Source organism: Notamacropus eugenii, chromosome 2, assembly GCF_028372415.1.
Source record: "Notamacropus eugenii isolate mMacEug1 chromosome 2, mMacEug1.pri_v2, whole genome shotgun sequence".
NCBI classification, from domain to species: Eukaryota; Metazoa; Chordata; class Mammalia; order Diprotodontia; family Macropodidae; genus Notamacropus; species Notamacropus eugenii.
Window position 1 is genome coordinate 88,452,048 of NC_092873.1, and position 25,909 is coordinate 88,477,956.

Below are 25,909 nucleotides of genomic sequence, written 5' to 3' on the forward strand. Positions count from 1 at the left end.
TGGCTCCCAGACTTTCCTATCTCTGGAGAGACAATCAGATGCATTGAGAGTAGATATTACAGCCACACAAAAACATATGCTTACTCCTTTGGACTTAAGTGTGTGCAGAGGGCTGAGACCAGTCTCTCAACACAGTAGTGTGATGATAAACATACTGTGGGAGTCCATGGAAATTAAGAAATGAGATTCCAAAGGCCTTAATCCGTCTATCTTTGTAACTTCTATCCTGAAAGACAGGAGTCTGAACTGTCTAGAATTTACCTAGTCCACTATATCTAGTCAGCCTTAAATCCTGTTCTGTATGCTATGCAGTCACTCATGTGGCCATGGCCCTGTCACTGCATGTGTACACTTGCCTTCCCTTTCCACTTCTTACTTTTGCATCTGTAATGGCAATTTAAAAAGAATAGATCAATAGGTTCTATTCATCAATAGGTCCATGTGACCTGCTTAAATAATCTGGAAGCCTAAGTCACATATCATTGGAGGAGCTTGCTGAACATGTGGAACAGAGTCAGGAGAAAATAAGTGAGAATGGTTGGGGCAGAGGAGAGAGGATGATGCAGGACAGCAGGCATAGCAAGGCTCATGAGTGTTCATTTGTGAAGACTGAAGAGGGATGTGTGAGGTTGGGTGCTGCAGCAGGATCACAGATCCAAAGTTCTCCTTAGGGATCTAGTAATGCCTGCAGTCACAGAGCCAGAGGGCCAAGAGTTCAAATTCTAAATGTGGCAAGTGATTGGACTTATATGGGGTCACATCAAGAGTGGTAGGAGGCAAATCTCCCTAGTTCCCAGAATAAAGTGAATATAGGATCAATGCTTTTTGTATAGAGGAGATGTATAGTAGTGTGTCCTTTCTGATCTTTGGTTTGAAAGGCCAAATAAAATATGGTGATTACTACATAGAACACAGTATATATTAGTAATATATTAGTAATACTATAACTTGTTGAGTAGAGTTGGATGCATAGTCCCTGAAATGAATGATGGAGGATGAAGAGTGACACTTTCAAGCTGAAAGATAGAGTACTTTGAGGCTGACAATGCAGTCTTTACAAAATGGTATTTGTGTTGGCCAGCTTGGGGCTGCCAACAGGCTCCACTAACCCAGAACTCAAAAAGAAGACCTGGTCTCTGACACAAACTATTTGTGTGATACTGGCCAAGTCATCTCTCAGGGTTCTGAACAATAATATAAAATAGGAAATCTGAGACTTCAAGATGGCAAAGTAAACAGTAAATCACTGTCACTCTCCCTCTCAAAAATTCAAGAAATAGTACTCCAGAAAAAATTCTGGAACAACTACACCAGTGGAAAGATGAAATTGGGTAGTCTTTTTGAGTGGGAAACTTAGAGGATTGACAAGAAATGTCCATCTCACTCAGGTATAAAGGGAACACATTCCAGGACAGGAAGCATCCCTGCAAGCCAACAACAAGTCCCACCTCAGCAAACCAGTGGGATATTCTGAGCCCCAGGGTGGTGTAGAAGGCAAATACCAACACCAGGGGGCCCCACATGTCTTAGCATAGCCAGGGAAACTGGCAGATTGTATTCTGGAGGAACACCTTATGCTTTGTCACAACCTCAGGCAGGCAAGCATTCTCCAGCAACCAGACCTCCATGTGCTTCAGTGTAGCCATGGGGAAATACCAAAAAAACCCATCTGGCCTCAGCATATGCCAGACACCACAACTGGGATCCCAATTTAGCAGTAGGTAAATTGACAGATATCTACATCCTACAGTTGACAGTGTCTGAGGCCCCATCACACAAAGCCACATGACCAGGACACTAGCCCCCAGGACAAAAAGCTTAAGATAGTGCCTCTTGTGCTCCAGCAGGAGAGCTCAACTTTAAAAGTCAGGAAATAGGCAAACAAGAGGAGAAAAAAGCAAAAATGAACATTGACCATAAAGAATTACTATGGTGGAAGAGAATAGCAAAACACAAACTCAGAAGAGGACAACACTGTCAATACACCTATATCTGAAACCTCAAAGGGAAATATAAATTGGTCTCAAGCTCTAAAAGCCTTCCTAGAAGAGGTCAAAGAGGATTTTAAAAGTCAAATAAGAGAGGCATAAACAAACTGGGAAAATAAATGAGAGGTATTCAAGAGAGAGTCAACAGCTTGGAAAAGGAAGGACAAAAATTGACCAAAGTAAACAACTCCTTAAAAAATACAATTGACAAAATGGAAAAAGGTATAAAAGAAGAACTGAAGAACAATTCCCTGAAAATTAGAATTGGGCAAGTGGAAGCTAATGACTCTATGAGACATCAAAAATGAGTCAAACAAAATCAAAAGAATGAAAAAATAGAATAAAATGTAAAATAACTCATTGGAAAAACATCTGACCTGGAAAATAGATCCAGAAGACACAATTTAAGAATTCTTGGATTACCTTAAAGTCATGATCAAAAAGAAAAAAAAAGAGGATGGACAGCATCTTGCAAGAAATTGTCAAGGAAAACTACCCTGATATAAAACCAGAGGGCAAAATACTCATTGAAAGAATCCACTAATCACCTCCTCAAAGAGATCCCAACCTGAAAACTCTAAGGATTATTGTAACCAAATTCCTAAACTATGAGGTCATGGAGCAAATATTGAAAACAGTCAGAAAGAAACAATTCAATCAGGATTACAAAAGACTGAACAGCTTCTACAATAAAAGATCAGAGGGCTTGAAATAGACATATGGGAAGCAAAGAAGCTTGGAGTAAAACCAAGAATCAACTACCCTGCAAAACTGAGCATATTTCTTGGGAGGAGATGGACATTCAAGGAAATAGGGAACTTTGCTGATAAAAAAAAAACAGAGCTGAACAGAAAATCAAATCTTCAAATGCGAGACTCAAGAGAAGATAGGAAAGGGAAAAAAATTCATGTTATTCAATTAGATTAAACTGTTTAGATCCCTAAATGGGAAGATGATATTTGTAACTCTTGAAAACTGTATCTGTATTATGACATTTAGAAAGTGTATATATAGATAGAGAGTGTGGTTATAAGTTGATTTTAATGTGAGGATAAAAAAAATAATGGGTAAAAAAAGGATTGTACTGAGAGACAATGAAAGGAGGAGGTAAAAATGGGTAAATTACATCACATGAAGAGGCATGAAGACCTATTACTGTAGATGGAAAGAAAGGAGGAAAGCAAGCTTTTTTTGAACCTCACTCTCATTGAATTTGACTCAAAAAGTGAATACCATACACACTCACTTGAGTACAGAAATTTCTTACCCTATATGAAGTAGGAGGGGAAAGGCAAAAGTGAAGGGAGGGAGTGATAGAAGGGAGGGCAGAAAAGGGGAGGTGATAATCAGAAGCAAAACGCTAGTGAGGAGGGAAAATGAGAAAGGATAGAGAAAACCATAAACTAGTAGGGAAATAGGACAGAGACACATAGTTACCAATCAGAATTGTGAATGGGAATGGGATGAACTCTCCCATAAAATGGAAATGGATAACAGAGTGGATTAAAAAACATAATGCTACAATGTGTTGTTTACAAGAAACAGATTTGAAGCATTGAGATACACACAGAGTAAAGGTAAAAGGATGGAGCAGAATATTTCATGCTTTTGCTGAGGTAAAAAGCAAAAAGCAGGGGTACCAATCCTAATCTCAGGGAAAGCAAAAGCAAAAATAGATCTAATTAAAAGAGATAAAAAAGGAAACTACATCCTGCTAAAACATACCATAAATAATACTAGACATATGCGCACCATGTGGTATAACATCCAAATTATTAGAGCAGAAGTTAAGGCAGTTACAGGAATAAATAGACAGCAAAACTGTGCTAGTGTGGGGACCTCAACCTCCCCCTCTCAGAACTAGATAAATTTAACTACAAAATAAACAAGAAAGAAATTAAAGAGCTGAATAGAATTTTTAAAAATTAGGTACAGTAGACCTCTACAGAAAATTGAGTGAGGATAGATAGGAATAAATCTTTTTTCAGTGGTACATAGCACAGAGACAAAAACTGACTAAGTATTAGGGCATAAAAGCCTCACAACCCAAAAGAGAAAGCACATATTAAATACACTCTTTTCAGTTCATGATGGAATTAAAATTACATATAATAAAGGGTCATGGAAATGTAGACTAAAAATTAATTAGAAGTCAAATAATCTACTCAAGCACGAGTGGGGCAAACAACAAATCACAGAAACCAGCAATAACTTCATCCAAGAGAATGATAATAATGAGACAACATACCAAAATATATGAGATGCAGTCAAAACAGTTCTTAGCAGAAATTTTATATCTCTCAATTCTTATATCAATAAAATAGAGAAAGAGGAGATCAATGAATTGGGCATGCACCTAAAAAAGCTGAAAAAAGACAAATTAAAAATCACCTATTAAATATCAAATTAGAAATTCTGAAAATCAAAGGAGAGATTAATAAAATTGAACTAATAAATAAAACTAAGACCTAGTTTTATGAAAAAAAAACACAATAAAATAGATAAACCTTTGGTTAATTTGATTTTTTTTAAAAAAGAGAAACAAAAATCAAATTGCCAGAACCAAAAATGAAAAGGATGAATTCACCACCAATGAAGAGGAAATTGAAACAATAATTAGGAGTTATTTTGTCTAACTTCATGCCAATTAATCTGACAATCTAAACGAAATGAATAAGTATGTACAAAAAGATATACTACTCAGATTAACATAAGAGTAAATAAAATGCTTAAATAATCCCATTTCATAAAAAGAAATTGAATAAATCACCAACGAACTCCCCAAGAAAAAAATCTCCAGGGCCAGATGGATTTACAAGAGAATTCTACTAAACATTTAAAGAACAATTAATTTCAATACTATATAAACTATTTGGAGAAAGAGTCAAAGAAGAAGTTCTTCCAAATTTGTATGAATATGGCACTGGTACCTAAACCTTGAAGAGGTAAAACAGAGAAAGAAAATTATTGACTAATTTCCCTAATGAACGTAGATACTAAATTTTGAAATAAAATGTTAACAAAGAGATTACAGTAACTTATCATGAAAATAATACCTTATGACCAAGTGGAATTTATACCAGAAATGCAAGGCTGTTTCAATATTAGGAAACCTGTCAGCGTAATTGACTATATCATTAAAAAAATTGACAGAAATCATATGATTATCTCAATAGATGAAGAAAAAGCTTTGGACAAAAAATAAAACCCCTTCCTTTAAAAACACACAAAAGAGAGTATAGGAATAGTTTACCTGCCTGATCAGTGGAGAAGGGAAGAAATTTATGACCAAACAACAGATACAGAACATTATGAAATACAAAATTGATAATTTTGATTACATTAAATTAGAAGGTTTTTGCACAAACAAAGCCAATGCAACCAAGAGGAAAAGGGAAGCATAAAACTGGGAAATAATTTTTATCACCAGTATCTCTAATAAAGACCTCATTTCTAAAATATATACAGAATTCAGTGAAATTCATAAGAAAACAATCATTCCCCAACTGATAAATTATCAAAGGATATGATGAGGCAGTTTTTCAGATGAAGAAATTAAAGCTATCTATACTCATATGAAAAAATGTTCTAAATCCCTACTGATTAGAGAAATGCAAGTTAAAACAACTCTGAGGTACCACATCACACCTATCATATTGGCTAACATGACAAAACAGGAAATTGATAAGTGCTGGAGAAGATGTGGGAAAATTGGAACACTAATATATTGTTGGTGGAGTTGTGAACTGATCCAACCATTGTAGAGAGCAATTTGGAACTATGTCCAACAAGCTATAAAACTATGCATACCCTTTGATCCATAAATACCCCTACTAGGTCCATATCCCAAAGAGATTATAAAAAGGGGAAAAGACCCACATGTACAAAAAATTCATACTGACTCTTTTTGTGATGACAAAAGAATTGGAAGTTGAGGGCATGACCATCAATTGGGGAAATAAACAAGTTGTGGTATATGATTGTAAAGGAATACTATGGTGCTACAAGAAATGACAAGCAGGTGGAGTTCAGAAAACCTGGAAATTCTTATATGAATGCTGATGCTGAGTGAAATGAGCAGAACCAGAATATTGTACACAGTAACAGCAACCTTTGTGTGATGATCAGCTTTGATAGACTTAGCTCTTCTCAGAAGTGCAAGGATCTCCAACAACTCCAAAAGACTCATGATGGAAAATACTTTCTACATCTATTGAACGAATTATGAAGCCCTGAATGCAGCTCTAAGCATACATACTATTTTCTCCCTTTTTTTCTTTTGTTTTTTTCCTCCTAGTGTTTTCCCCTTTTGTTCTGATTCTTCCTTTAAAACGTACCTAATGCAGAAATATGTTTAACAGGATTATACATGTACAGTCTATATCAAATTACATGCCATCTTGTGGAGGGGAAAGGGGAATCAGGGAAGCAGAAATTGGAACTCAAAATCTTTAAAAGTTAATGTTGAAAACTGAAAATAAATAAATAAATTTTAGAAGATAGGAAATCTGGGGGTGAGAGCAAAGGGGAAGTGTCAATTTGCATTGATAGGAGGCTCTTCCTCACTCAGAAGTTCCTGATGAATGATAATGATGAAGTTACAGGTTCTATCCCTAACATTAAGTTAAAGGTGGGCTCCTTCAAGGCAAAAGTCATTCTTTGTATCCCCAGAAAGTAGCCCAGGGCCTGGCACACTTTCCTAAATGATTGCTGACATAGGCCTCTATGTGCCTATTTTAAGTTTGTGGGAATCCAGGAACTAAACCAAAATTTGTCTTGTAATTGCTTAGTATATGCCTTGTATTACTTGTATGGAAGTTTTCTCTTGACTCTACCTACTAGAGTGGAACCACTTGAAGGCATGGAGTTTAACTGATGAGTACAAAGAAAAGCCCCTCAACTTTATAAATACTTATGTCACTATCAAATTGGGAACAAAAGCCAAGGTCGCTCACATTCTCTTGGGGGTGAGTTGGGAAGGAAATGTAAAGAGAAGAAAAGAGGAATTTTGGGAGGAAGAATGCCCTGCCATCTTAGGGCCATCAGCTTAGGGTCCGGTGACATTGAAGTTGAAGGAAGACTTGTCTTTTTCTCCACACCAGCCCTCTTCAGTCAGCTGTCAGCTTTGAAAAATAAGGCTTCAAAATTCTAGGCATGGGACTGGACTAGTGAATTCACTGGTCTGGGGAAGTCTCACATGAAGACATTCCTTCTAACTTATAAAATGAGTCAGCAACTTCTCTGCACTTTATACTTTTGGCCACTTATGTTATTTAGGTTCTTTTGGCCAATGTCAGCTTTCTTTCTAGCAAATTGTTTCAGTTGTTGGGAGAGGTAGAGATTCCAATTGAAGTCAAAGCTTACACCTAATTTTCTTAAGTACTTAGATAAGAGGACTCACACTTCCCTGATGAAGTTCTTTGTAGGAGGTACTTTTTTTCCAATATAAATTAGGGAATTTTTTTGGAGGAGGGTGCTATGTGTCCTTATCTTTGGCGATCAATGCTTCGTTGAAGGAGCATAAGTGACTCTTCAGAACATTTAAGGAAAACAAAAAATATTGTAGATTCCACGTTTCAGGTTCGGGGACTGCAGCTGCCTCTCTTGCTACTGAGATCATGACGGGAGCCTTCATGAAGCAGCCCCTAGTTCGTTTCACAGCTGGGGCCGTCCCAGTTCGAAATGAGAAAGGGAAAATTTCAATACAGAAAGTAAAGGTGAAACGTTAAGTGGTGCTGGGAAGCGACCCGACTATGCGCCTCTGGAGGCCTCTGGTGAGGATGATGAAGAATTTCAGTTCATCAAGAAACCCAATGAGTAAGAAGCAGAGCCCGAGAAACGGAAAGAGGATTCCCCTAGTGATCCCTGGCTTCAGCGTTGGCAGAATCGCATCAGTGACGATGTTGAAGAAAGGTTGGCTCGGCATCGGAAAATAGTAGAACCTGCAGTGGTGGGAGAAAGCGATGCTGAAATAGAAGGAGATGCGAAGCCAGTGGAACAGGAGGACAATAGCGAGGAAGAAGAGGAAGAAATTGATGAGAAAGAAATTGAATGGCATCGTAGCATAATGCGTCAACGAGCACGGGAGAGGGAAAATGAGGAAATGGAAGTCATGGAAGTGGTCAATGAAAGGCATTCTGGTGAAGAATGAGAATCGGAGTTCGTGTACGAAGAATATACAGACAATGACGGTGAAATAGAACCCCGCCTCAAGTCAGTCTTCATTCGAAAGAAGGACCGGGTTCAAGAGCAGGAAGTAGAAGCGCTGAAGCAGAAGGAGTTGGAGCACAAGGCTGAGGAGAGGCGCAAGTAGACATTCAAGATTGTGGAAGAGGAGGAAAAGAAGGAATTTGATATAAACGTTCCCTGGCTGCCCTAGATGCGCTCAATACAGATGACGAGAACGATGAGGAGGAATATGAGACATGGAAAGTTTGGGAGCTAAAAAGAATCAAACGGGACAGAGAGAAACGAGAACCCGAGAAGGAGACCGCGGAGATTGAACGCGTGCGAAACGTGACGGAAGAGGCAAGACGAGCTGAACTCTAAGCAAATGGCAAAGTTATTACCAACAAAGCTGTTAAGGGCAAACACAAGTTCTTACAGAAGCACTATCACCAGAGTGCTTTATTTATGGATGAAGACGAAGAAGTATACAAGGGAAACTTCAGTGCTCCCACCCTGGAGGATCATTTCAATAAGACAATTCTTCCCAAAGTTATGCAGGTCAAGAAATTTGGACGCTAGGGCAGAACCAAATTACACGCACCTTGTGGTTCAAGACACCACGTACTTTGATCAGGAGAGCGCCCAAATTACCAAGTTCTTCAAGCAAAAAGCAGCTGGGGTACAAGATGTATTTGAGAGGCCATCTGCAAAGAAGAGATTCAGTCACTGACTTCCCTAACTATGCATAGGTGGGGATGTTTGCAACAGAATAGGCCAGTGTTGGAGCTACCTTGTTAAGTCTGAAACATACCTAGAAAATTAGCCAGCTGTGCATAGTGGAGAATTACATTTTTTAGATACAGTCCTACTTTCCTATGCTTTGTACAGGAAAGTATTCATATTTGTTAACTCTGGTAATAAAAATATTTTTAAAGATATGTTGATTCTGGTCAAGCACAGTATGAATTAGCATGTGCTTCTGATAAATTATATCTTCAGTTGAAATAAGGTTATACAGATAATGAGTTTTTCACAGTGCCTTCAAATAGGCCCCTGATCTGCTGCAAAAAAACTTCACGGATTCTCAGTTGTAGCTATTATTAATGTAAAAATTACTTGCCAATGTTTTTTATTTTTGACCCTGGATCTGTTCAACATAAAGCATTATGGGAATAGAAACAAAAGGATATTGGGGGAAAAAGTAGAAGGAGCAGCTTGAATTCTATTGGGAACATCCCACTGTTATGGGAAAACACAAAGTAATTCCAAAAGGAAGACTTCATGAAGTTCATCTTATTGTTTCTGTAGACATAAAAGGAAGCTATATGTGAACCTAAAAAGGAAGGTCTAGAAAATTTGGATTTGGTGGAATCTGAAATGTCAGTATGGGTTGTTTACAAAAGCAAAAACAGTTCTAATTGGAGATGGTGCTTTACTGACCTAAGCAGTGGCCAAATTCACCTCAGAGAGAACCAGATCTACTAGATAATTTTCATACTGAGCTTCTGCCCCAGACAACCTAGTAGTATCCTATTTGACAACTTTCCCAAGATCAACCACACTATCTGTGCCCCTTGAAGTCCAATGTATTGTCTGTATGACCCTGGGCTAGTCGCAGCCTCTTCTTGTTGAAACAACTCCCAGACTGTAATTTTTAGAACAATTGCTGATCTGTATTGGCAGAAGGGTTGTCCTCAGCTGGAAGTTCCCTACACAAATGAAATCACAGCTCTCATTGCATACATGATTTCTATTATAACAATGTCAAGAATCACAACCAAAAAGGGGGAAGGAGTATAAGGCAAATTCAGATGTGTGTAATTATGATGACCAAGCCCCAATATCCTTCTCTGTAAAATGAAGAAGTTAGACTAGATTATCTCAGAGTTGACTTTCAGTTCTAAATCTGTGATGCTTTAAAATAAAGACTGTTGAAAGAGAAATATATGAAGAAGTTGTAGCATATAAATGTAATGACCCAATATTATAAAGAATTCAGGGAAACTTAGGAAAACATCATGACTCACAACAATATTGGATTAAGAAAACCTATGAATACTTTTGTTTCTCTCTTCTTTGTCAAAAGGTAGTTTACCACCAAAGGAGACATATGCTATCACACATGACCAGTGCGTTCATTTGCTTTGCTTAACTGTCCTTCTTTGTTACCAGGAAAGGATCTATTTGGTTGGAGTTGGAGGTAATATTGGGAAGTAAGAGTGATTTAAGAAATTTTTTAAAAACTATTATTTTTTAAAAAGGAAGCCTACATTTGATTCCATATACAATGAAGCATAACAGTAAAACTTCAATGGAGGTGCTCAAATGTATATCAACTGCAAATGTACATCAACTTGGTATATGGAAAGAAGAAGCAATATAGGCTATTTTCATGTAATCTGTGAGAGAGTACAGAAGGTTCTGTGTATATCTCTATATATTATACTATGTAGTATGTGTATACTATATAGTATATATAACTAGCTATATAGTTATACATTCCTCTGTTTATACACATTCATATATAGATATAGATATCTGCATTACCTCTCAATGTACCTTCATTCTTCATGTATTCTTCATTAATACTGGTCTTTGAAACGTCTTCACTTTCTCCAATATCAGAATAAATTGGTTCCTTTGAACTCCATTGATGAAAGCCTCAATTGCTCTTTTCTAAATACTGTATGTTTCCTTCCTGATGAGACAGAAGCCTGTTCTAAGAGAAAGGGACAAAAAGTCCCTTTGGAAAGTTACCTGAAAGAAACAATCAAATTCTCTCTACCCTGTGAGATTGGTCTCACTGTATTAGCTGATATTCTTATGCCTCCTTCAACCCTAAGTTTCTTGGTTTCTCTAAAGTGGTTTTATTCTACATCTGACTGATCCTTCTAAATTTTCTTCTTCCTTTTCTACTTTCAGTATGTGTAATCCCAGAAGTCTGTTCTTACATCCCTTCTCTACTCTGTCCCTTGCATTGTTGTCTTAGTACCTCAATTTTAGCAAAGTTCCCTGGACAGAATAAGTAGTTGGCACTTACTAAACTTAATAGGTTTTAGGTAGCTTAGAAACTCCATCATATATTTATCTGTGTTCCACCTGCAACTTAATCAAGGGATGGAGGTTCTGAAGAAGAAGATGAAGAGCTGAAATGCCTGATACAATTATGCTGACAGGCAGCTAACCCTGGAGGTGGGAAGAGGTGAATTCAATTCTGGTCCCTGATTCTTCCTCCTTCTCTGGGCTGAGTGGGCAGATCCCTCCACTGATGAAATCACAAGGCCAGCTACAAAACAACCAAGCAAACCTGGCCTGATCTCCCTAGAGCTCTGAGAGATTCAAAGATTGGCTCAGGGTCACATAGTTGGGCTTTGTCATGGGCAGGCCTGACCCTAGGTGTTCTAATTCCAAGATCTTTATTTCCAGTGCTGAGCTGTCTCTAAACCTTTGGGTTAGTCTTTAAGGGAAGAGAATGAGCATCTCTATAGCACTGTGCTAAGCAATTTACATTTGTCCCACTCAAAACTCAGTGATGTAGTTGCCATTGTTGTCTGCGTTTTACAGTGAAGGAAACTGAGATGACCAGATGTTAAGTTAATTGCCCAGCATGACACAGCTAGAAAGTGTTTAAGGCTAGATTTCAATTTCACTTATTTCTAACTCAAGGCCCAGTACTCTCTCCACTTCACCACCTGGTCCTGCCACACTGTGCTACCCCTGCTATATGGAACACAAATGAACACAACCTCCTCCTTATAAGCTACAAGATGACAATCTTGGAATTTCGTCCTATCAAACTATTCATTTACTAAGATACACTCACACACACACACACACACACACACACACACAGAGTATAGGGTCCCTCTGATTGTATGGGGACAAAATGTCCAGTTGAGAATACTTTTACCCAATAGTATTGGGGGATGGAGTCTTCAGCTCATTCCCTTGGAGTCTTCCCTTTGGCAGACATAAAGGTACCACCAGATAACCAGGATCAAGTTGGCTACTGTTACAGAGGCAACAAACACTGGTTCCCCAGGGGCATCAAGTGAAATGAGTTTGGAAGATCCAAGAAAAATGACAAAAGAAGACTGGAGAAAAAATAAGGAGCTAGAAGAACAGAGAAAACTGGGTAACACACCAGCTGAAGTCAACAAGGAAGGAATAGATATCAATTCTCTTATTCTTCAGTGTATCTCTTCTTTGTCATGATACACAGAGCCATCAAAAAGACCCACATTGACTGGAGAAGATATGGGAAAATTGGAACACGAATGAGTTGGTGGAGTTGTGAACTGATCCAATCATTTTGGAGAGTAATTTGGAACTATTCCCAAAGGGCAATAAAAATGTGCATACCCTTTGACCCAGAAATACCTCTTTTAGGGGTTGACCTACATGTACAAAAATATTTATATCAGTTCTTTTTGTGGTGTCAAAGTATTAGAAATTGAGTGGATGCCCATCAATTGGGGAATGGCTGAGCAAGCTGTGGTATATGAATGTAATGGAATACTACTGTGCTGTAAAAAGTGATAAGCAGGGAGACTTCAGAAAAACATTGAAAGACTTATATGAACTGAGGCTGAATGAGGGGAGCAGAAGCAGGTGAACATTGTAGACAGTTACAGACACATTGTGCAATGACTAATTTTGATAGACTTGACTTTTCTCAGCAATGCAAGATTCTAAGACAACTCCAAGAGGCTCATGATGGAAAATGCTAAGCATGTCCAGAGAAAGAATCATGGAGTCTGAATGCAGACTGAAGCACACTATTTGCTCTCTTTTTTGTTTTGTTTCTTCTTTCTCATAGTCCATTCCATTGATTCTAGTTCTTTGCAAGATGACTAATGTGAAAATATGCTTAATGTGAATGTGTGTGTATGTATATGTATGTGTATATATACATATATATACACATACATATTATATATATATAATATCAGATTGCATGTTGTCTTGAGGAGAAGGGGAGGGGGAGGGGAGGGAGGGAAGAAAATTTGGAAATCTAAAGCTTGTGAAACTGAATGTTGTAAATTAAAAATAAACTTTTTTTTATTTTTTTGAAAGAGCCCCATTGAAGCACCAGAGACTCTAGCCTGAGAAAAGAAAAGTATGCAGTGCATCTGGAGAATGGTATAAGAGGGATATAAAAGAGAATATGGTGACAACAAAATACTGCAAAGGAGCATGTGAAAATTGTGGGGCTATGAGGCACATGGAAAAAGACTGCTTTGAGAGCCCTTGGCATGTTGGTGCCAAGTTCACAGGAACTAACACAGCCCCAGATGAACATATACAACCCCAGTTTAGGATTGACTACTATGGTAAAAGGGAATGGTGGAATGGCTTGTTGTTGCATTCATCCTTTATTCCCAAAGAAAATCATACCATCAGAGACATGAGGACACGACTTGCACTTGACTTTTTTTGAGTGAGGGAGGGCTGTGTAAGGTCCCCAGCCTCATTTCTCCTCATTGTTTAAAGGTATTTGGAGAGATTTGGGGGAGAGCTCAGGTGAGCCGCTGCTTTCTTTCTGCCATTTTCTATTATCCTCATTTTACTGATGAAGAACCTGAGGCAGAAAGAGGTTCAGTGAGGTTCTCAGAGCCACACACCCAATGAAAGCCAGAGTTAGGACTTGAACTCATGTCTTCCAAATCACCATGGTGGCTCTAAACACTATCACTCCATATCCTAGTAGCAGTCCTGGTTGAAGCATGACATGGACAGAACTGTAAAGGTCTAACTCTGAAATCTTTCCTCTGAATCTCCATTTAATCCCTTAAATACTTTTACCTCATTCTTGAGCTTTCCCTCTCCTGAATACTCTTTTAAAAGCAGTGATTTTCCTTGGAATCTATGAATATGTCTGAAATCTTCTAACAAAGGAGTAAGCAGGATAGGAGGGGAGAGGAAGCATCCCTATGTATCATAACCATGTGCTTCCAGAACCTGCATGTGCAGTCACTGAGCCTCAGTGGCATGCCTGAAATCAACCAAATTGACCCTATCCAAAGTTAGGGGAATATCAAGTTAACAGTTGAATTTTATTTTCACAGGCATTCATGTGAAATGAATTGGGGTTCACTTTTCTCATTTGCAGCAGGGAAGTAGACTAAATTTCAAAGTAGTTAGGTGGCTTAGTCAATGGAGCCTTGGATGTTTGAGTCAGAGCTGGGTTCAAATTCTGTTTTTGACAATTTATAACTCTGTGACCCTGAGCAAGTCACTTAACCTCTCACCTCATGTGTAACATGGAGGTCATAATAGTGCCTACCTCTCAAGGTTGGTGTGAAGATCAAATAAGATCATACATATAAAATTCTTTGAAAAGTTTTTTATAGAAATACTAGCTGTTATTATTACAATAGCCTTCAAGCACTAATTCTTAGGATGCTGTTGATTTCAAAAGTCATTCAATCATCATGATACTCATTAAAACTATGATCTTAGTCCTATCCTGTCAGAATCATAAGTATTAAATGTAAAAGTAATGTAATGCAAATTAATGTAATTAATAAATTAATGTGATGTAAGTGTAAAAACTTGAAATGTGATTGATATCTGTACCACTGTATTACTAGGTAATACTTTTTGTAACTAACACTCTGTATCAATGGATATTTTAAATACAAAGAATTTATGAAAGATATCATAAAAGCAAAATTTTTGTATTGACCGTAATAGAAGTGCGCTGTGACAGTGCTGTCTTCTCTGGGCCAGTTCTGCAGTTCTTTAGTTTGTACAACTTTATCTGACTTTATTTGGAATTATTAACACAAAAAGTTTTCATGTTTGGTCCTTAGAAAAGTCAAACTTCCAAAGCACTCTTTGAACAATAAGGATTCTTGTGTGTGTGTGTGTACAACGAAGTTGAGTTTTAAATATCAAAAGTTATTAAATAAAGGTTACTCCTCCTAAAAAAAATATTCCTCTCAGCATGGATGAGGCATCAGTTATTTATCTCCTAAATAGAGACATTTCCTTCCACACAATGGATACTCATGGTATATAGGATATAGAATTGTAGTATCATCTCTTCTAAAATGATGTGCATGAAGAAGGGACATGGGGTGCAGTCCTCTGAAAAAGCAGCACTTAAAGCCTTCATATTTCCTACTGAGCCTTGGGACTTTGCATGTGTTCATCAATCTAGAGTCTGAAGGGGCCTTGGAGACCATCTGGCCCAGGTGCTTAGGACAGTGATTTGGTACATAGCTGACCCTTAATAAATGTTAGGTACCTGACTGACTCCAATCCCCAGATCCATTTCTCTCATCTCTAGTACTTTTCTATTAAAGTAAAATTCTGCTTGATAATTTCTCAAAACTTGTTTATCAAGTAGAACAATGATAAGTGACAAGTAATTGAAGGAAGATTCTGCAAGTAGAGGCCCTTAATGTGCTTTTTGGGTAACTGGGAAATAAAATGCACACATATGGAACAACAGTAAACAACACAGGATTATGATTAGATGCTAGCTTATAAAGTCCAGACTATGCCATCCATAAAAGTGCAGAAAAGATAGTCTGGGATACCCAGGGAAGGCTTCCCAGTGAAAATGGGACTTCAAGTTCAAAGTAAAAGTTATCTTTATCAATGACAAGGGTTCTTCACCTGGGGTATTTGACTCTTGAAGAATTTGATAATACTTTTCAGGGGGTCTGTGAACTTGGATGAGAAAAAATACATCTTTACTTTGACTGACATCTAATTGAAATGCAATCATTTCTTCAATTATTAAATAAAAAACAACCTAATAACATTTTAGAAGGCATTTATAAGCTTCACCAAAAGACACATAAAGAGGTTAAGATGTTGTGGTCTAGGTGGAAGTGGTAAAGGAACATGTTATTAGGTAAATATAGGTATATTAATTGTTGGCCAAATTTATTGTACTGATACCAACATATTGGCCAAGTCCTTTCATATAAAATGTAGCAGAATTTAACATACATAGGTATTACTCTTTCAGACTAAAATAATACTTAGAGTGAGACTTGTTTCCATGTACAAGAATAATCAGAGAAAGGCAACTATACATTAGGTGCTTTGTGTTTGTCCTTTGTTCTCAGATAGGACTATGACATCAAGATGATGATATGACTTACAATTTACTTTGATTTCAGTGAGGGAGGGCTGTGCAAGGTGTATTTTCCCCTGGGTAGAGCATTCAAGAGGAGGAAAGGAGAGGAGCTGTTACTCACTCACAGGTTGAGTTTGTCCTTCATTCTCAAAGAAGTCCATGACATAAAGATGATGAAATGACTTGCAGTTGACATTGATATAAGTGAGGGAGGGCTGTGCGATGTCACCAACCTCACTTTCTTCTCCAGAGCCATTAGAGTCCCATGGACTGATATTCATTCCAATTGACTGGAGATGGTCCAGCATGCAATGTGAGGTCCTGGTCCTTTTGGCTAAGGTCTTATCACATTCTCACTTTCAGTGAGATACACCCATTCAATGAATAGCTTCCTTTAAGTAGATACTCAAGGTATGACCCCTTTAATAAAAAAAAAAAAAATCAAATTTGGAGGGGAAGATCCTCAGGGTTCCTGGGTAAAAGAGGAACAGTCACCATTTAGTATGTACATTCACTCTGTGCTAGGTGGGTGGGGACCTGTAGTCCAGTCTATGAACTCCAGAGTGAATTGGGTTTAAGGTTTGGTCTTTGAGCAAGAAATCTAACCAGCAAATTCAAAGGAAAAAAAGTAACTTTTGGCCATGAAAGTGTACCTTCCCCTATGTACAGTACCCAAGGGGAGGGGAGGGAAGGGAAGGAAAGCGAGGGGGAGGGGACCTGCTACTCACTCACAGATTGTGTTTGTACTTCATTCTCAAAGAGGACCATGACCTCAACAAGATGTCATGATTTGTAGTTCGCTTTGATTTGAGTGAGGAAGGGCTGTGCAAGGTCACCAACCTCACTTTCTTCTCCAGAGCCCTTAGGCACTCTGTGTATATATGAGTGTGTGTGTATATACATACACCTATTCATACACACGTGTATGCATATATGGGTATGGGAGACAATATTATTAATCAATCAGTTCATTGATCTATTAATCTATTAATAGATTTATTAATTACCTGCTATATGTTGGTCATTATTCTAGGTGCTGGGGATAGAAAGATACACAAAGAGCAACCCCTGCCTTTAAGACACTTACATCCTGTCAGTTTATCTAGAAACAGTTTTCTGTCACTGAATTTGATCAGAGCACTGTTGTTTTTATGTTATGAACTTGGCAAATAAGATCTTTCCATAAACAAAGGAAAGAAAAATGGATTATATTTGGGATTGTGAATTGATTGCACTCAGCTTATTTTCATATGTAAAATTTGTGTAGAATTAAATACAATAGTTCCCAAATTGACCTGTTTCCTCTGTGTTTCTGAATTTTTCTGCTCTGTATATCTGCTTCCTTGATGATATTTTCTCTCTTTTCTTTTTTCAAGTCACTCTTACTAACAGCTCCCAAATTACCCCATTCCCAGACTCAATTCCTTTTAAGTAACTTATACAATCCTCTCACAATCTGTGATTTGCTTCATTTTTATTTTTGCAATTTTCATGTTAATTTTATTAGAATCATTAAAATTCAATTAAATTTTAATATACATATATATATATATACTTTCCTCCTAGCCCCCCTTCCACATTGATTAAAATAAATGAAAATAAAACTTTTGTAACAAATATGGCTAATCAATTCCAGGAACCAAAGTTGCAGAATAAGCAGGAAGTCTCTATCACTCTCCCTTACTGACTTCTAAAACCTCATAAAATATCAACCCGGGAAAAATCCTGGAAATGCAGAGACAATGGAAAGACAGGGTGGCACAGTCTTTTAGCTAAGAGGCTTGGGGGTTTAATGGAAAAGGTGCCTCTCACTCTGGTCGAAGGGAAGCAGTACAGGATGGGAGATATCCCAACAATCCAGTGGCAAGTCCCATCTTGGCAAACCAGTAGGAGAACTGGAACCCCAAGGTGATAGAGCAGGCAAGCATCAACACCAGAATGCCTACTACCATTCCAGTGCCTTTGCACAAGCAGGGGAACTGGTAGACTCCAGCTCAAAACCATCATATTCACCAGTAGGCAGACAGTACTTCAGCAACCAAACCTTCCCTTGCATTAGAGCAGCCAGGGTGAATAGGTGTCCTCCAGGGGCCAGAATCAACCCACTAACCCAGAGTGCTTCAGTGTAGCCCTGGGGAAATGCAGAAAAATCCCACATGATTTTAGCAAATGCCAGTCATCACCACTAGGACCCCAACATAGCAACCAGTTAGCTACCAGACCCGTACAGTCTCCAGCTGCCAGTAATTGAGACCCTAGCAGTCAAAGACAGTGACTCTATCACAAGAAGCTTTGGACAGTGCCCCCTGTGCTCCAGAAGGAGAGATCAACTTTAAAAGTCGGGGAATAGGCAAACATTATGAGGAAAAGCAGAAATGGATAATAACCATAGATTCTTTCTATGGGGACAGTGAAAATCAAAACAAAAATTCAGAAAAGGACAACAGTCAAAATACTCACATAATAAATCTCAAAGGGCAATATGAACTGGTTTCAGGCACTAAAAGCTTTCTTAGAAGAACTCAAAAAGGATTTCAAAAGTCAAATAAGAAAAGAAGAAAAATGGGAAAAGAAATGAGAGGTATTCAAGATAGAGTCAATAGCTTGGGAAAGGAAGGACAAAAATTCACAGTAGGAAAAAATTCCTTAAAATATGCAATTGGGCAAATGGGGTGGGGGGAGTACACTGAAGAAAGCATCTCCTTAAAAAGCAGAATTGGCCAAATGGAAAAGGAGATACAAAGGCCAACTGAAAAAAAAAAAAACAAATGTTTAAAATTGGAATTGGCCAACTGGAAGCTAATGACTCTATGGGACATTAGAAATAAGTCAGACAAAATACAAGCAATGAAAAAATAGAAGATAGTAATGACAATAGGGAGTGTGAATGGAATGAACTTTCCCATCAAATGGAAGGGGATAGGAGAGTAGATTAAAAACCATTATCCTGTAATATCTCACTTACGAGAAACACATATGAAACAAAGGAATACACACAGGGTAAAGGTAAAAGGCTAGGGCAGAATATGTTATGCTTCAAGTGTATTAAAAAAAAAGCTGGGAATAGCCATCCTAATCTCAGATAAAGCAAAAGCAAAAATACATCTAATTAAAAGATATGGAAGGAAACTATATCCTGCTAAAAGTTACCCTAGATAGTGAAGTAACATCATTACTAAACATATATGCACCAAGCAGTGTAGTATCCAAATACTTAGAGGAGAAATTAAGGGAGTTACAGGAAGACATAGATAACAAAAGTGTACTAGTGGGGGACCTCAACCTCACTTGGAATTAAATAAATCTAACCAAAAAATAAACAGAAAAGAATTTGGGGAGATGAATAGAATTTCAGAAAAAAATAGATATTGACCAATTTCCCTAAGGAATATAGATGCAAAATTTTAAAATAAAATATTAACAAAGAGATTACAGCAACCAATCATGAACCTAATACACTATGACCCGGTGGGATTTATACCAGGAATGCAGAGCTGGTACAATATTAGGAAAATTATCAGCATAATTGACAATATCAATAACAAAATTAACAGAAATCATATGATTATGTCAATAGATGCAAACAAAGCTTTTCACAAAATACAATACCTATTCCTATTAAAACCCCACAGAGAATAGGAGTCTTGAGTCAATGAGTCTTCATTACAGTGATAAGTAGCATCTATCTAAAATCATAGCAAGCATTACATGTAACTAGAAGCCTTTCCAATAAGACCAGGAGTGAAAAAAAGGATGTCCATTTTCACCACTGTTATTCAATATTATACTATAAGCATTAGTTTTAACAATAAGAGAAAGAAATTGAAATAATTAGAACAGGCAAAAGAGAAATACAGTTACCACTCTTTTTAAAATATTAATTTATTTGCTTTAAGTTTTCAACAATCACTTCCATAAGTTTTAAATTTTCTCCCTTTGCCTCCCCTCTCCTTTCCCAAGACAGTATGCAATCTCATATGGGTTCTACTCATATATTCTTATTAAACACATTTTCACATTAGTCTTATTGCATAGAAGAATTAAAACAAATGGCAGAAATCATGAGGAAAAAACATAACACAAGAGAAAATAGTCTGCTTTATTCTGAGTTTTGATTCCCTAGTTCTTTCTCTAGATATGGATGGCATCTTCTCTCAAGAATCCTTTGAAAATATTTTAGGTTGTTGCATTGCTGTGAAGAGCTAAGTTTATCAGAAACAGTCCTCACACCCTGTGGCTGTTAGTGTGTATAATGACCTCCTGTTTCTGCTCATTTCACTAGCATCAGTTCATGTAAGTCTTTCCAGGTTTTTCTGAAGTCCACCTGTTCCTCATTTCTTATAGCACAATAGTATTCCATTACATTCATATATATATTACAACTTGTTCAGTCATTCCCCAATTGATGGGCATTCTCTCGATTTCCAGTTCTTGGCCACCACAAAAAGAGCTGCTATAAATATTTTTGTACATGTGGGACCTTTTCCCATTTTTATGTCCTCTTTGGAATACAGTCCTAGAAAAGATATTGCTGGGTCAAAGGGCATGCACATTTTTATAGCTCTTTGGTCATAGTTCCAAATTGCTCTCCAGAATGGTTGGATCAGCTCACAGCTCCACCAACAATAAATTAGTGGGGCATCCACTTCCATAGTCATTCCAATGGCTGATTTTCACCCACATCTTCTCCAACACTTATCATATTCCTGTTTTATCATGTTGGCCAATCTGATAGGTGTGATATGGTACCTCAGAGTAGCTTTGATTTGCATATCTCTAATCAATAGTGATTTAGAGCATTATTTCACATGACTATAGATAAAGCTATCACTCTTTGCAGATGATAGGATGGTATACTCAGGGAATTCTAGAAAATCAACTGAAATACTACTTGAAATAATAAATAGCGGGGGGAGGAGCCAAGATGGAGGAGTAGAAAGACACACATATGCTAGCTCCCAACCCACAGCCCATAAAATAAAAAGAAGAACTCCCAACAAATTCAGGAGCAGCAGAAACCACAGAACAATGGAGTGGAGGAGATTTCTGTTCCAGAGAGACCTGAAAAACCAACGTAAAAGGTCCGTTGCTCACCAGACCTGGAGTAGAGCCCAGCCCTGCCTTCGCCACCCAGCAGCAAGAGGAGCAGATATGAGCAGGCTTCAGGGATGGAATCTCCAGCAGCAGCCACGCAGGTCCCTCTACCCACAGGCGCCAAAGGTCAGTGAGAGGGTCTTTTCAGCTCACCGAAAGGGGAGCGGGGGTCCCCATAAGTCAGGCCCCCTCGGGAGGCAGCAGCAGAGGCAGCAGTAGACAAGGGCTCTCAAAGCAGGCAGGAACCCGGATCCATTGCTGAAGGTCTCCACATAAACCCCCTGAGGGAACTGAGCCCCTTGTGGTGGCCCTGCCCCCACCTGAGCACCTGAACTTAATCTCACACTGAATAGCAGCCCTGCCCCTGCCCAAAGCCCTGAGGCTGGGAAGCAGTTTTCTAATCTCAGACCCCAAGAGGTGGCTGGGCAGATCTGGAGGTGAGGTGGCTGTGGAGAGGACACTCAGAAAAGTCAAGTAACTGGCCAGGAAAATGTCCAGAAAAAGGAAAAAAAATTAGACCATAGAAAGTTACTTTTTTGATGAACAGATATCTCCTTCCATCCTTTAAGATGAGGAAGAACAAGGCTTACCATAAGGGAAAGACACAGAAGTCAAGGCTTCTGTATCCCAAACATCCAGAATAAATATTCAATTGGCTCAGGCCATGGAAGAGCTCAAAAAGGGTTTTGAAAATCAAGTAAGAGAGGTGAAGGAAAAACTGGGAAGAGAAATGAGAGAGATGCAAGAAAAGCATGAAAAGCAGGTCAGCACCTTGCTAAAGGAGACTCAAAAAAAGTGCTGAGGAAAATAACACCTTGAAAAAATACGTTAACTCAATTGGCAAAAGAGGTTCAAAAAGCCAATGAAGAGAAGAATGCCTTCAAAAGCAGAATTAGCCAAATGGAAAAGGAAGTTCAAAAGCTCACTGAAGAAAATAGTTCTTTCAAAATTAGAATGCAACAGATGGAGGCTAATGACTTTATGAGAAACCAAGAAATCACAAAACAAAACCAAAAGAATGAAAAAATGGAAGATAATGTGAAATATCTCATTGCAAAAACAACTGACCTGGAAAATAGATCCAGGAGAGACAATTTAAATATTATGGGATTACCTGAAAGCCATGATCAAAAAAAGAGCCTAGACATCATCTTTCATGCAATTATCAAGGAAAACTGCCCTGAGATTCTAGAACCAGAGGGCAAAATAAGTATTCAAGGAATCCACTGATAACTGCCTGAAAGAGATCCAAAAAGAGAAACTCCTAGGAACATTGTGGCCAAATTCCAGAGTTCCCAGGTCAAGGAGAAAATATTGCAAGCAGCTAGAAAGAAACAATTCAAGTATTGTGGAAATACAATCAGGATAACACAAGATCTAGCAGCTTCCACTTAAGGGATCAAAGGGCATGGAATATGATATTCCAGAAGTCAAAGGAACTAGGACTAAAACTAAGAATCACCTATTCAGCAAAACTGAGTATAATACTTCAGGGGAAAAAAATGGTCTTTCAATGAAATAGAGGACTTTCAAGCATTCTTGATGAAAAGACCAGAGCTGAAAACAAAATTTGACTTTCAAACACAAGAATGAAGAGAAGCATGAAAAGGTAAACAGCAAAGAGAAGTCATAAGTCATAAGAAATCAACTTACTAAAGTTGAACGGTTTACATTCCTACATGGAAAGACAATATTTGTAACTCTTGAAACTTTTCAGTATCTAGGTAGTGGGTGGGATTATACACACACACACACACACACACACACACACACACACACATACACGCACACACAGAGACAAAGAGCACAGAGTGAATTGAATAGGATGGGATCATATCTTAAAAAAATGAAATTAAGTGGTGAGAGAGAAATATACTGGGATGAGAAAGAGAGAAATGGAATGGGGAAAATTATCTCTCACAAAAGAGGCAAGCAAAAGACTTTTTAGTGGAGGGAAAAAGAGGGGAGGTAAGAGAAAAACATGAAGTTTACTCTCATCACATTCCACTAAAGGAAGAAAATGCACACTCATTTTGGTATGAAAACCTATCTTACAATGCAGGAAAGTGGGGGTGAATGGGATAAGTAGGATGGGGGGGACGATGGAAGGGAGGGCAATGGGAGGAGGGAGCAATCTGAAGTCAACACGCTTGGGGAGGAACAGTATCAAAAGAGAGAATAGAAGCAATGGGGGGAGGATAGGATGGAGGGAAATATAGTTAGTCTTACACAACACGACTATTATGGAAGTCATTTACAAAACTACACAGATATGGCCTATATTGAATTGCTTGCCTTCCCAAAGGGAATGGGTGGAGAGGGAGGAATGAAGAGAAGTTGAAACTCAAAGTTTTAGGAACAACTGTTGAGCACTGTTCTTGCTACTAGGAAATAAGAAATACAGGGTATAGAAAGTTATCTGGCCCTACAGGACAAAAGAGAAGACAGGGACAAGGGAAGGGGGGGATGATAAAAGAGAGGGCAGATTGGTGATAGGGGCAATTAGAATGCTCAGTGTTTGGGGGTGGGGGGAGGGGACAAATGGGGAGAAAATGTGGAACCCAAAATTTTGTGAAAATGAATGTTAAAAGTTAAATAAATAAATTTTAAAAAAAGAAATAATAAACAGCCTTAGCAAAGTTGCAGGATATAAAATAAAGTCATATTAATCATCCAGAGTTCTAAATATTACTAACAAAACCCAACAACGAGAGACAGAGAAATTCCACTTAAAGTTACTGGATAATTTTTTGGGAGTCTATCTGTTAAGAAAAGCCAAGGGTTATATGAACACGATTACAAAACACTTTTTCGCACAATGTCAGATCTAAATACTTGTAAAAAAATATCAGTTGCTCACTGGTAGATGAACTAATACAACAAAAATGACAATTCTACCTAAATTAATTTATTCAGTGCCATAACATACTCAACCAGATCTCCACTTCTGAACTTCTTTCTTTCCTTTTGCTCCTGCCAAAAACACCCATTTCCGTTATTGTACATGTCTCTCATTTCTAGAAAAGTGCCCTGCGCGCTTGGCCTCCTACATCGTCAAGCCACTGGGCTTGGCTCCTTGAGGTTCCCACTCTTCTTTTGAACCAGGGGCTTAGAGCCAGGACCAGGCAGCCCTTTCTGCTCCCTCCTCCCCCTGCCCCCATTTTCTATAGGAGGGCCCTGTCAACTAAGTGATCACTGGAGGTCAGAGATTGATTTGCCCAGTGGCTGGTGAAGTTAAAAATCTTTAGACAGGATGGTGGTGGGGCCAGAGAAATAGTTGAGGATGGAAGAAACGCAGGGACTAGAATGCAGGTTGGACTTTCCCCACTTTCAGGCTTCAGGGATCTTCTACTAGTGCCTTCAGTGCGTGCCTCTTTTGGCTTATGGATCAAAGGAAACAGTTCAACTTTCTATTTCGTTTTCCCAGAAACATCTCCAATTCTCACTAGTAGAGCCGGTTGCCACAGTTAGCTCGTTGCCCTGGCCACCTCATCTTATAAGTGACCCCAGTCAGGGGCAAATTTCATCCTCTTGCTTGGGATTCAAGTAATGCCACCTTCAGGACTCAGATTCTTTGCAAAAGTAGGAAGAACACGCAGCTGGGGAAAGTAACCTGGAAAACAGGCCCCTCACACCTCTGGTTATGGCTCCTAAGCTTCCTTGAATTTCTCTTCTGTTTTGAATAATTGTAGGTACCTGTGTTACCACAGGCCTTGCTGCCTATTTGTCAGACCAACTGAATGAACCAAAGAGCAAAGGAACAGACAGATGAATACCTCTCTCCTGGTAATAACAAGCTGTGTAGTGTTAAGAAATCCAACTGACCACACAGAGTTTCATCTGTGTGAAAGGAGATAGGAAGGAGAATAAACTTGGTGATTTCTGGGGACCATTTTAAGTCTGATATCCCATGAGTTCAGTGAATAAGGCCACTTTAGGGATGTAACACTGAATGGGGCACTCTAGGTCTGTAGATTGTCTTTCAGTCTCTGCATCCCAGGGACCTGGAGATTTATTCTATCTGGGAGTTGTCAAGTTTGAGAGAGTATACTTCTGCAGCCTCCTGGGTTTGCAGGATAGAGTTAGTGTTTGGTCACTGAAATCCTCTAACACCAGGAAAAGCTAAACTGCTTCTCAATCTCTCAACCACTTGCTACCTCAAGACTAGTTAGCTAATCTGGTCAATGGGTCCTAATACCTTCAGAATAAAATCCCCTTATCCCCTTCCCCCACCCCCACAGGTGAGTTTATCTTTGGTTTCACTGTGTCTGGTGTACAACTGACAGTCAAATACATTCTGAAATCATGACGTTTCAGAATCCCTTTGATTAACTCTGGCCTCATCCCTCAATTCCTCAATGAGGAATATAAAGTCTCTTTTCTTTTAAAAAATAACTTTCCTTTTCTGTCTCTCAAATTGAGAATGTTCAATAGTGAAGCAAGCTCAAGTTGATGGCAGTAAAGTCTTTTCTTTTCTTCTTTTTCTCCACTTATTTCTCTTGCATTATCTCCTTCTTTTCTTCGTTCTTTAATTTATCCTCCTAGTGGTGGAATAGATAGAACT

The 25,909-nt window shown here is 38.4% G+C and overlaps 2 pseudogenes; both read left to right on the forward strand.

Annotated features, from left to right (window-relative positions):
* The first annotated feature begins 7,606 nt into the window (after window positions 1-7,606).
* Window positions 7,607-9,007, forward strand: LOC140523616 (microfibrillar-associated protein 1 pseudogene; annotated as a pseudogene).
* Window positions 9,008-10,278: 1,271 nt separating this feature from the next.
* Window positions 10,279-25,909, forward strand: part of LOC140522753 (pre-mRNA-splicing factor SLU7-like) — a 94,216-nt pseudogene continuing 78,585 nt past the window's right edge.